At 40.1% G+C, this 13,958-nt stretch overlaps 1 pseudogene; it reads left to right on the top strand.

Moving 5' to 3' along the window:
• Positions 1–11,845: 11,845 nt before the first annotated feature.
• Positions 11,846–12,321, top strand: LOC110560713 (SUMO-conjugating enzyme UBC9-like; annotated as a pseudogene).
• Positions 12,322–13,958: the final 1,637 nt, after the last annotated feature.

Below are 13,958 nucleotides of genomic sequence, written 5' to 3'. Positions count from 1 at the left end.
TGAGAGGCTGTATCTAAGGGCATTTCCAAAGAGATTTAACTGAAGTGGAAAGACCATCCTGGATAAGGTAGTCTTATTACATGAGCTCAAATGCTGAAATGAAAGAAAAAGCAAGTTAAGCATGGAAAGTCATTCTTCTCTACTTCCTGAGCCCACACAATACAAACAGCTGTCTCATGTTCTTGCCACCATCCCTTGGCTGCCTCGAGGACCCAGAAGCTAATTTCTTCCTTTAAGTTGCTTTTTTGTCAATTATTTTGCCATACTGTTAAGAAAACTGAAGAGTAATTAGTAATTTCTGTTGCTGATGAAATAAAAATCAATATTTGTACACTTAAAGTTTTTTCTAAAATTTGTAGGAAAATCTTTCAACATTTTTAAGTGTTTGACATTAAATAAGAAAAAATGAGAAATATGAACGTGACAATAATCTTAAGGAAAAATATCGGTTACATAATACAGTTAATTTTAATATGTTTCGTGATATAAATAAGCATAACCAATGTCGTTTTTAAAATTTATACAAGTAACAGGACAGTAGCCTACCATAGAAGGCACCTGAAAGACTCTACCTAGCAGTGTATCAAAGCAGATGCTGAGACCCATAACCAAGACTTCAGGAGAGTGTAGGGAATCATATGAAGGAAGGAGGAATTAGTATATCCTAGAGGGGACAGGGAGCCCCACAAGGTCCAAATATATCTGAGCACAGGGGTCTTCTATGAGACTGTTTATCCAACCAAGGACCATGCATAGATATAACCTACAACCCCTGCTCAGACATAGCCCATGGTAGCTCAGTATCCAAGTGGGTTCTCTAGTAAGAGGAACGGGAATTGTTTCTGACATGAACACATGAGCTTCCCCTCCCCCCTGAGGGAGGAGCAGCCTTGCTAGGCCACAGAAAAGGACATTGCAACCATCCTAAAGATACCAGATAATGTAGGGCCAGATGGAAGGAGAGGAGGACACCCCCTCTCAGTGGACTCGGAAGGAGGCAGGGAGGAGATGAAGGAGGGAGGGGAGGATTGGGAGGGAAAGAGGGATACAAGTGAATGTATAAAATTATTTAAAAATAAAAAAATATTTAAAAAAATTAAGAAACTTCAGAAACTTCTGTGTTAAATACAGAAATTAGGGTGATTATTTGTGTGTGTGTGAACAGCAAATTCTCTCTGTGTGTTTTTTTATGGCTTAATAACATGAAATTTTGTATGCACCAAAGGGAATGGGAGAAAGTTATAAAAGTTCACTTTAAATCTATTGTAAAATATCCAATTACTGGAAGCAAGTTACACTCAAGTTTTCTACCTGTATTATTCACTTCACTGTGGAAATTATACAGATAAAATGATGTGATGAATTTTTATAATTTCAAACATATTCTTACCATATTAAATTACTACAGGAACTTAAAAGCATAATAGCTAAAATAAAAGTCAAATAAATTTTACACTTAATATAAAAGCAGATCTTTTTTCTACAACAATATTACCGTTTCTGTCATGAAATGGAAAAAGATGATGTTAACTTACATTTATTCCTGCAGAGCCTGGCTTTAAGCCACAACAAGTCAGTCATATTTCATATATTTCATTAACAAAGATAAGCATTTTCAAGTTTCTCTATTCATTTCTGTCTTTGAAGATGCTTGACGTGTTTTGAGGACATCCTCTGTGTTATGATTCTGCCTTTTATGCTGATAAACCTAAATATAACATAATTATATTTTGATCAGGTAATCAAGTCCAAGGACTTAGATTTACATGATAACCCTCAAGTCTTATGAAGAAAAAACAAAAAGGTCAGACTGGTTGTAAATTACAAATATATTTTATTGTAGCGCCTATGTTGAGTGCATACCTTTGCATAAATATAATCCTATCAGCTAGTGAAAATGGATATGAATATAATTTGTAATTACAATGTACTTTGGCTATGTGAAGCCAAATTAAGAGGAATTATTAAATACTGATGCAACTCTAAAACACCTCGGATTATCTGTACTGAATGAGAAAAGTGACATTCTTTACTGAACTCCAGAAACAATAGTGTAAGGCTTGCTAGTGAAAGGAACAAATTACTTTGAGACTAGCAAAGAGTTTTAGTACTTCTTGACCATGTAGACTGAAAGAAGAACTTCAGGAGCAGTGCAGGATAAAAGATTCTAAAATACAGCTGCTGAGGAAGAGTACAGTCATGAAATGTTTTGGAGCAAGAGAGGTTCTTGGAATCCATCTAATTGCCCCTTTGGAACACCCTAATTAGATGCACTTGCATGCTGTCAATTTATCCTGTTTTACAGCTGAACCAAACTTCTTAGAACTACAAATCAAGTTACAGAATATCCTAACTTAGCACCCTCCACATCCATGCCAAGAGAAAATGAAAACACTTTCTCTCCTCTCTCTCTCTCTCTCTCTCTCTCTCTCTCTCTCTCTCTCTCTCTCTCTGTGTGTGTGTGTGTGTGTGTGTGTGTGTGTGTGTTTGTTTTGAGACAGCTCTGGCTGTCCTGGAATTCTTTTTGTAGACCAGGCTGGGCTCAAACTCTCAGAGATCCACCTGTGTCTGCTTCCTAAGGCCTGAGATTAAAGGCACATGCCACCACACCTGGCTCCCAGCCCCCTTTTTGGTATGAAAACATTTTAAATGGTCTACTAGGCCCTTCATGAGGGTTACCTTTATATTCACCTTCTAACGTCTCCTTATTTGGTTGTCATTTTTTCATTGATATTTATGTTCAATCTTCATGATCATTATATATGTATAAATATGATGATTATATATAATATATATTATATATATATATATTTCTATAATTTTACAAACTTCCTCTCCATGCAAGGCTTTTAGTATTGTGTCTTTTCATTTTAAGGCCATTTTTCCCTTAGCAAAAAAAACCTCTGAATATCTATTATTTGGTGCTGTATTCATCTACTGTGTAGAGGAATTTTAATTCAGAACATGGCTGCTCTTACAAGAGATCATAGCCAAACACCTTCTAGCTCTACATAATCCAGCTTGAATATAGACACACCTTTAATTCCAGGTGACAGAGGCAAGCAGATCTCTGAGTTCAAGGGCATCCTGGTATAGACCAAGTTTCTGGTATAGAAAAATTTAGGTCCAGGCATGGTGGGTCAGGGCCTTTAATCCTAACACTTAGGAGACAATCAGGTTTCTGAGTTCTGTCAGGCAGTTCAGTTGAGGTTGTGACTTGAGAGACAGTGCAATGGAATTGAGTTTGTGGCAGTTTAGTTGGTGGAATTCAGGGGCAGTTTTTACTGGGAGAATTTTACAGAGACAGGTTGAAGAGAGAACAGACTACACACAGGTATAGATAGAATGAGCCAGAGAATGAGGAATCAGAAGATCTGAACAGATTGCTACAGTTAGTTTGAGGCTGATCAGAGCAACTAGTGAGAAACTGAGAGAAGCCAGATTGAATCAGTCAGCTTTGAAGAGGAGTTTTAGCCAGAATAGCTGAGTTGAACCGGCCATCCAGGGTTCAGAAAGAGCTAGAAAGGGTGAGTTTATTCAGCAGTAAGTCTCAGAGACTAAAAGCATTCTAGGCCTGGATTAGATTGTATGGAGGCTAGATGTCCTAGGTTAGCAGATTGAGTCAATAAGCCTCTGAGACAACAATTAAATCAGGTGAATAAAAGTTGCTTTTGCACTATTTTCGTTTTCTAACATGGATATGGTGGCAGTCATGAACTGGAAACTTGGATAAACACTCATTTTTCATAGGACAGTTCTTTCTCCTGATTTCTCTGGCTTCAAGAACATTAAGCCACAAAAGTGAAGGCAGGAATTGACTTGTGGACTATATTAATTCATTTGCAGCCAGTCCTGAAGATACCTGATAAAATAGGATCAGATTAATGGGGAGGAGGTCCCCCCAGCAGTGGACTTGGAAAGGGGCACAGTGGAGATGAGGGAGGGAGGGAGGGGCTGGGAGGGAATGAGGGATCGGGACACAGCTGGGATACAGAGTTAATAAAATGCAACTGATAAGAAAAAATAAAATTAAAAAAAATCTCCTGATCAAAAGTGAGCACAACCCATCTTAGACTCCTACAGGTACCCAAAGAAACTGAGTAACAACACAGAATACCAAAAGCTGTTTCTATCTTTGAGCATGTTCATGCCATATTCAAGTTACAGGATATGAGTTTAACATATGATCATTGGGGGTTTGGGCCTACTTTTTATCACTGAATTCAGTCTCTGATAGAATTTCTATTTATTATTTCTATCATGCAAAATTACTATAACTTCAAATTAATTAAGAGAGCAGGGATCTCACTTTTCAAAAATGAACTGTAATCCGCTCACATGACTTTCATTTAGATCATGTTTTCATTCCTGAATTCAACAAATAACATAATATGATGGTGATATACCCAAAACAGATGGACTGAGAGTAGGAAAACAAAACAATTACTGACAAATGTGAGAAAGTAACTTTGGTAACATAAAAGTCTGCTTTTCTTATACTTAGAAAATTATCTGACAAAAAATCCCCAATTTTCTTTGTACATAAGACATTCAGGTATAAGTAAATGGAGTTCATTATTCCTACCTTTGAATCAGGTGGATTTCTATCCTGTCCACTCACAAGGATGCAGTGGAAGTTGCACTCCACCAGGGCCAGAATTAGACACTGTGTTTCCTTAGATTCTCGAGCCAGTAGATAAAATGTTCAGAATGACATCATTTCTAAAATGAGCTGGGTAGACAGGTGGTGGTGGTGCACACCTTTAATCCTAGCACTTGGGATGCAAAGGCAAGCGGATTTCTGTGAATTAGAGACTAGCCTGGTAAACAGGACTGCCAAGGATATACAGAGAAACCCTGTCTTGGAAAACAAAACAAAACAAAAGGAACTGTGGAGAATTAGACCACATAAAAATGAGTTGCCTCCATAATGACTTTGTTGTTATTCTCTTGGTTTGCTCAGTCACCAAGCCCCACTGCCTCTTCATTCCTTGCCTGTGTTTGTCTTGCCTTTCAATGTATTAAACTCTTCCCACATTTCCTTGTGTATTAAAAAAAAAAAATGAGTTGCCTCAGCAAAGGTCAGCATGAATGTGCCTAAATTTTTGAGTTCAGGAAGCTATCAACCAAGTATAGTCATATTGAGCATCCCAAGCACCTGAACATTCAGAACTATTCAGCTATCAGTCAAGAGCAGTGTAAATCACTATTCTTTTAAGCCATCAACTTTTAAGGTGGTTGGCTTTACATCAAAAGATAATGTATTTTTTATCTACTGCAAAGAGAAGGTGAGGGGTGAATGAGAGGGAGGGGTGTTCCAGGAGAGAAACTGAGAAGGGGGGGCTACAATCAGGATATAAATTTAAAAAAATAATGACAGAAAAACAAACAAACCTCACTGAGAGGAGGAAGCATAGACCCTGTCACCTGCTAAAAGACAAAAGTAAAGGAGAAAACAAAATTACTAGTGCCAGGTATCAACTCCTTGTTCCTGGAAGCCTCTGGCTCCCCATTGTTTTACTATCACCTGTGATATTGGTCTTTTTTTTTAACCCTGAGTCCAGCAAACACAATTGCCAAGTGTGACCTGGCTTGATAAGAAAATGACTGGGCATTTGACAAAGTCCAACACCCATTCATGTTTAAAGGCTTGGAGAGATCAGGGATACAAGGCACATACCTAAACATAGTAAAGGCAATATACAGAAAGCCTATAGCCAACATCAAACTCAATGGAGAGAAACTAAAATCAATCCCACTGAAATCAGGGACAAGACAAGGCTGCCAATGTCTCCATCTCTTCAACAGAGTACTTGAAGTCCTAGCCAGAGCAATAAGAAAACTAAAGGAGATCAAGGGGATACAAATCAGAAAGGAAGAGGCCAAAGTGTCACTATTCACAGATGATATGATAGTATACATGAGCGACTCCCAAAATTCAACCAGAGAACTCCTGCATCTGAAAAACACCTTCAACAAAGTGGCAGGATACAAAATTAACTCAAAAAAATCAGAAGCCCTCCTGTATACCAAAGACAAAAGGGCCGAGAAAGAAATAAGGGAAACAACGCCCTTCACAACAGCCACTAATAACATAAAGTACCTTGCGATGACACTAACCAAGCAAGTGAAAGACCTGTTTGAGAAAAAGTTCAATTCTCTGAAGAAAGGAATTGAAGAAGATATCAGAAGATGGAAAGATCTCTAGTACTCATGGAATGGTAGGATTAACACTGTGAAAATGGCCATCCTGCCAAAAGCAATCTACAGATTCAATGCAATTCCCATCAAAATACCAACTCAATTCTTTACAAACCTTGAAAAAAAGATTCTCAGCTTCATATGGAGAAATAAAAAATCTCCAAAATGATCCTGTACAACAACAGATCATTTGGAGGTATCTTCATCCCCAATCTCAAGCTATACTACAGAGCAATAGTAATAAAAACTGCATGGTATTGGCATAGAAACAGAAAGGAGGATCAATGGAACCGCATAGAAGACCCAGAAATAAATCCACACACCTATGAGTACTTGATTTTCGACAAAGAAGCTAAAACCATTCATTGGAAAAAAGACACCATCTTCAACAAATGGTGCTGGTCCAACTGGATGTCTACATGCAGAAAAATGAAAATAGATCCACATTTATCACCCTGCACAAAACTAAAGCCCAAGTTGATTACAGACCTCAACATGAAACCAGATACTCTAAATCGGTTAGAAGAAAAAGTGGGGAAGAGCCTAGACCTCATTGGTATGGGAGAGAACTTCCTGAACAGAACACCAACAGCTCAGGCTCTAAGAACAACAATCAATAAATGGGACCTCATGAAACTGAAAAGCTTCTGTAAAGCAAAAGACACTGTCATCAGAACAAAACGACAGCCTACAGACTGGGAAAGGAGCTTCACTAACCCTGTATCTGACAGAGGGCTGATATCCAGAATATATAAAGAACTGAAGAAGTTAAAAAGCAAAAAATTAAGTAATTCAATTAAAAAATGGGGTACGGAGCTAAACAAAGAATTCTTAATAGAGGAATATAGAATGGCAGAGAAACACTTAAAGAGATACATCCTTAGCCATCAGGGAAATGCAAATCAAAACGACCCTGAAATTTCACCTTACACCCATCAAAATGGCTAAAATCAAAAACTCAAGTGACAACACATGCTGGAGAGGTTGTGGAGAAAGGGGAACCCTCCTCCACTGCTGGTGGGAATGTAAAACTGGTACAACCACTTTGGAAGTCAGTCTGGCACTTTCTCAGACAATTAGGAATAGTGCTTCCTCAAGATCCAGCTATACCACTGCTAGTTATATACCCAAAATTTGCTCAAGCACACAACAAGGACATTTGCTCAACTATGTTTGTAGCAGCTTTATTTGTAATAGCCAGAACCTGGAAACAACCCAAATGTCCCTCAATGGAGGAATGGATACAGAAATTGTGGTACATTTACACAATGGAATACTACCCAGCAATCAAAAATGAGGAAATCATTAAACTTGCAGGCAAATGGTGCTATCCAGAAAAGATCATTCTGAGTGAAGTATCCCAGAAGGAGAAAGACAAACATGGTATATACTGGCTTATATAGACCTATAAGATATGATAAACATAATGAAATCTATACACCTAAAGAAGATAAACAAGAAAGCAGACAAGGGGGGTAAGAAGATCAATCCTCACTAAGAAAGACAAATCAGAGGTGCATTAGATGTAGGACAAGAGCCTACCACAGAGGGCCTCTGAAAGACTCTACTTAGCATTGTATCAAAGCAGATACTAAGACTCATAACCAAACCTTCGGCAGAGTGCAGGGAATCATATGAAAGAAGGAGAGTTAGTATGACATGGAAAGAATAGGAACTCCACAAGGACCAAATATATCTGGGCACAGGGGTCTTTTCTGAGACTGATACTCCACCAAGGACCGTGTATGGATATAACCTAGAACCCTGCTTAGATGTAGCCCATGGTAGCTCAGTATCCAAGTGGGTAACCTAGTAAGGGGAACAGAGACTATTTCTGACAAGAACTCAATGGCAGGCTCTTTGACCTCCCCACCTCCCAAGGGAGGAGCAGTCCTGCTAGGCCACAGAGGAGGACTTTGCAGCCGGCCAGTCCTGATGATACCTGATAAAACAGGCTCAGATGAAAGGGGAAGAGGTCCTCCCCAGTCAGTGGACTTGGAAAGGGGCAAGGAGGAGATGAGGGAGGGAGGGTTGAATCGGGAAGGAGGGAGGGTGGGATTGGGAGAAAATGAGGGAGCAGGATATAGCTGGGATACAGAGTTAATAAAATGTAACTAATAATAAAAAATAAAATTAAATAAAAAAATCAAGAAAAGCAAATAAATAAATATTTAAAAAAATGACTGGGCATGTTGGCCACCAAAAAAAGAAAAAGTATCATTTGGAGCTGTTAGAGTAAAAAAAAAAAAAAAAAAAATCATTTCAGAAAAAAAATGCCACCAAAACTGTACTGTGAAAAATAAATTTGATTATCTGAACTGACCAGAAGAGTCTAATAAAATTAAATTGTAGTTTATCTTACAGGAACACACTCAAAAGTCAGGTCTCAAGCTATAAAGCTCTTCTTGTCATTATTTTTCTTTTATCTCATTGATCCTTAAATTATATGATACTACCTCAAGCTGTCAGAATAAGAGACATCTGGTTATGGTTTTGTAAAAATCACATTGATTAAGAATCCATAATAAGTCCAGGTTTGATGGTGCACCCCTGTGATTCCAGCAGTCAGGGAGGCAGAAGCAGGCAGATCTCTGTTAGTGTGATACCAGTCTGGTCTCTAAAGCTAGTCCAGGACACCTAAGGCTACAAGGAGAAACCCTGTCTTGTAAAACCAAAATAACAATAATTATGCATAATAAAATTATAACAGCATTTTTACATGTCAATGTTCATATTGACTTCAAGGCCAATAGTATGCTTTAATAATATGATTGCTTAAAATTCACAAGTTGTTGTGAGACTCTAATCTTGCATACATACCACAGGCAAACCAAGGAGACCAACACCAGAAGGCCTGCTAACGCTCCCATGCCCGCCCATTCCTTCAGATGATTCATGGCTGCAGCAATCCATGATGATAATCCTGTGGCTAGTCCTGCATCCACTCTGGTAGAATTTACTGTGACAATGGCCACTCTCAGCTGCTGCATCGTAGTATCGAATTCTCCAGTCCAATTACCTAAAATATAGCTCGACAATTGTTTAGACAGATTTGCAGCACAGGAAAAATTCTCATGTTATATGCTAGTGACTCAAAGTCCAGCATATTTTCATTGACAGCCAAGTTGAGCGATTTGCCATAGGGTATCAATTTGCTCCTGCACAAGATTAGAGTCTCACAACAGTGTGATGCAGCCATGATCATTCAGGCCTTTATAGCCATTGAAGCAGGACATTCGCCCCAAGCATGGTTGGATACCATAAAAAGCTAAAATGATACGCTCAGGATGCGAGGCTAAGCACTGCACTCAGGGTCAGCCGCTTTGGACCCAGAAAAGAGCATGTCTGATTGCATGCGGGTTGATACCCCAGGTCCCGCCTCTGAGAAAAAGGTATCAGACGGGTCTGATGCTCTTTGGGTGGATGACACCTAAATGAACATCGGTACAAAGTCCCAATTTATTTCTAATATCAGAGATCAGACCTTTACTCTTGCCTGATGCGTCTAAAACAAAAAGGGGGAACTGTAGAGAGCTGCGAAATGCTGTGCCTTAAAGATGGAGCTGGTTCTGCCTTCCACCTTCCCGATGGTGAGTGCTCTCTGTCACGAACAATTCCACATTTGGCTAAGGCTGAGGATCTGGCTTGCTTCCATGTATGTGGACCTATCTGCATTGCCCACGTGGCACGCCTGGGTTGGCTACCCAGAGGCTATTTAAGCTGTGGGCTGGCTTTCCCCAGGGTCAGGTGATTGTTCAAGGTTCCTGAATAAACTGCATTGAAAAAAAAAAAAAGAATAAAAAAAAATTCACAAGTTGTTATTTTAAAATTAGAGCTTTCTAAATCCTTGCATTTACTTAAGACTTTCTTTGCCAGTTTTGAAATATTTCTTGATGATTAGACAAACACTCATATTCTGATCTATAAATATATTCAGTCTGTGAAAATTATATACTCTAAACATGTATCTCTAAAAATAAAACTAGTTCTTAATGAGCCGAGTACAAAGACAATGCCCAGGGTGGGAGAAAAATCTTTGCAAAGCATGTTTGATAAGGGAATAATATCAAGAATATAGAGAACTCTGAAACTTTGGTAACAAACAATTAGATTCAAGATGTAAAAGGAACTTGAATAGAGATTTTTTTTTCAAAGACGATAAACAATTTGACAATACGCACATGAAAAGATATTCAAAATCACTATTACAGAAATGCCAATCAAAACTACAGGGAGCTATCTCTTCATACCTATTAATACAGAAATTATGAAGAAGAAAATGAAAGGTGTCCATGGGTATGTGAACTCATTGAACCCTTGTACACAGTTAACGGAATGTAAAATTACACTTCTATGAAAACACTGTGAATGTTTCTCAGTAGGTTGGTAAGGCTCCACTTACTTAAGTCGTTGAACACAGATAAGTTGATCTGGTGCCTAACTGGAAGCTTCACCACTAATGACTGCAGTTCATGGGGTTGGAAGGTACTCTGAACACCACTGGAGAAGAAAACGAATCATAATATTGCCCAGGTACAAACCTTGAGACATCAAAAAAAAAAAAAAAGCAATCTGCCTGCAAGATGTATTTGTTCAATCTTGGCACAAGTTTTATGGAAATAACCAACCACTTTCTGATTGGAGTGAAGACCCACTCCATGAGAAGGAACCTATATCTGACATTGTTAAGTGTCTGAGAACCTGAGACTCGATTGGTCATAGGCCTAGGAGAAAACCCAATACCCTTATTCAGCTAAAGAAGCAGAGCAAAAAAATAATTTATAATGTCATAGGGCTATCTATACCCATTGATCAGTGCCCCACGAAACCAACATCAGAAACATCCTTTAAGTAGATGGAAATTAACTCAGACACCAATAACTAGACAATGTGCAGAAAATGAGGCATTTTGGAGCACCCAATGCAAAATGAAATGAGTTCATGAAATCCCTCCCATCTGGGTTCAGATATCTCTGCAGAAGAGAAGGCAGAAAGATTATAAGAACCACATGTGACAGATGACTCTAAGGAAACAGTGTCTTCCAGACACAACAGGACTAACACCCATATGAATTCAAAAAAGACTGTGACAGCGTACATAAGACCTGCACAGGATTAAAAAAAAAAAAAAAACAGACAGGTTTCCAGCACTGAGAGACGGAAGTGGTCGTGGAGTCTGACCCTTAACCAGGAAGCTGTCTGCCATTAATACCCAGTGACAAAGGAAAAACCAGATTTTGCCTTCAGAGTGTCACTGGGTATATCAACCTCGATCCAGGGCAAGCCCAGTGCCTGGGAGTAGTTGTCCAACGCAAAACAAAACTCAGTGTTTTGTTCTGTTTTCTGTGTGGACTTTGGGAGGGGTTGGCATATTTCATCTCATTAGCCTGTTTTATTTTCACTTGTGTTGCATTTGTGGTCTTTCATTTTAAGAGAGACAAAGTAAAAGAGAAAGAATATAGAGTTGAATGGGTAGGAAGGATCTGGGAGGAGTTGTGAGAAAGAAACTGTGACAAAATATACTCTATGAAAAGATTGTTAAATTGAAATTTTCAGGAAAAAAAAAATGCTTTAAAGAACAGGAGACAAAGGAGTGCCGCTGCTTCTGTTGCTGCCATGGTCCGGCCGCGGTTGCCCAGGGACTTTGAATATGTCCTCGATTGCTCTCAGCCTACTTGTGCAGGAAAGGAAAGCTTGGAGGAAGGAACACCCCTTTGGCTTTGCGGCTATCCCAGCAAAGAACTCTGACGAGAGGATGAACCTGATGAATTGGGAGTGTGCTATCCCTGGAATGAAGGGGACTTCATGGGAATAAGGCTTGTTGAGGCTACGGATGCTTTTCAAAGAAGATTATCCATCCTCACCACCAAAATGTAAATTTGAGCCGCCACTGTTTCATCCAAGCGTGTATCCTTCTGGTACAGTGTGCCTGTCCATCCTGGAGGAAGACAAAGTCTGGAGGCCAGCTATCACGATCAAACAGATTAGGAATACAAGAACTTGTAAATGAACCAAATATTCAAGACCCAGTTCAAGCAAAGGCCTACACAATTTATACTGTCAAAACAAAGTGGAAAAAAGAAAAGGGTTGGAGCACAAGTGAAGTTTGCCCCCTCATAAGCGGTGGCCCTGTGGCTCCATGAGGAGGAAGGGATTGGCTTGGCAAGAACTTGTTTATGGTCTTTTGCAGATCTAAGTCTTTCCAAACAGTTACTAGCTGCCTGGCAGGGTTAAGCAGGTGCAATTTTCCATTTCTGTCACTGGCATATACAGTCTCAATTCTCTGAATTGTCCCAATTTTTTTATAGAGGGCTTCTTCCTTCAATCTTTTTGAATGTTATGTAAAACTTGCATTTATTGTAATATTGATGTCAGTATTTCAACTGCTGTAAAATGATAAACTTTTGTACTTGGTAAGCCCCTAGGAGGTAGTTTCTTTCTGCTTCCCACTGTTCAGAGCTCTGGCCTCCAGCTGACTGTATGACAGAACCACACTGTCCCTCCCTCCCGACCCTCATCTTCTCAAAAACCTGGGCTGTTGCTTTTGAGCCTCATAACCAAAGTTGGCCAGCATGTCCATTCTGCACCACTTCCTTTGTGTTTATATGGCATTTTGTCAGCATTTCTGTTTAGAGTAAATAATCTATCTACATAAAGGTTTTGTTGCATCATCATCATCATCATTAAAATATTAGGTGAATGCCTCAGTATGTCTAGCCCTCCTCACATGGCTGCCTGCAGCCCTTACCAGGCACCAAGGCTGAGCCCAAGGAACATCACTTAGGAGTTCTCAAGGCTTCTGCTAGGGATGTGCCCCGACCCCATGCAGCTCCATCTTCATCTGGTTCTTTGTAAGTAGGACTGTCTACAGAGATGTGTTCTGTTCTCCCCACTTGGGTCTTTGGGTCTTAAAGTACCAGGCTGAATGAGATCCTCTTGAAGTCAGAATCTGAATCCAGCCTTCGTAAACGCAACAAGGTGAAAAACTGGCTGATCCAGACCAAGTCTGAGGCCAAGTCAAGGCTGAGGACACAGTGGCCTGCATTGATCTCCCTGTCTGCAAGCTATACTGTAGGCGGCACTGGGCCCTGGTAGCTGGCTTCAGGCTTTTTGATGTCCTATCCTTACACCCTGGAGGAGACAACCCAGCCACCTGCCCTGGCAAACATCAAGTCCATCATCTAGAGCACCTGAGCACACAGCTCCTGCACCTCCTGGCCTGCATTCAAACCTACTCTAAGGCAAAGGGACCAGCCTGGGTGTGACCTTGGCACAAGATGACCTTGGGAACCACTGTCCACATGCTTTACTTCTTGGAGATGGTCTGAGGTGAAGCTGCTATCTGCAGTGGCTTCTAGCCCATGCCTGGTCCAGGCTGAGTCTGTGATCTTGGGGCTTACAGAGCACAGGGAGGTGCAGTGGACATAGGCAGTGATCACAATCTCCTTCAGACTTGTTCCTGAGACCCCTTGGAAGACCCTTGGCATGGGATCCAGTCACCTGTGGCTCAAGTTCAAGGACCAAACAAGGGGGGGCTGGACCGATGCCCCATTCTACAGCCAGAAGCCTTCACACTGAAATTGGAGGGACTTGTGCTCCCACAGCTGGTGGCACCTGGATGGACTGGGTTGCCAGTGCCTTGTGGGTATGTTTAGATACAAGTACAGTCCAGAGCTGAGTTTGGATGGATACTTGGAGCTGGTGTGTGTGTTTGTAGCCTGCTGATTACATTTAGTACACATGTATGTGATTAGTAT

Source organism: Meriones unguiculatus, chromosome 4 (genome assembly GCF_030254825.1).
Source record: "Meriones unguiculatus strain TT.TT164.6M chromosome 4, Bangor_MerUng_6.1, whole genome shotgun sequence".
Taxonomy (NCBI): Eukaryota; Metazoa; Chordata; class Mammalia; order Rodentia; family Muridae; genus Meriones; species Meriones unguiculatus.
This window is presented reverse-complemented; position numbering and strand designations above follow the sequence as displayed.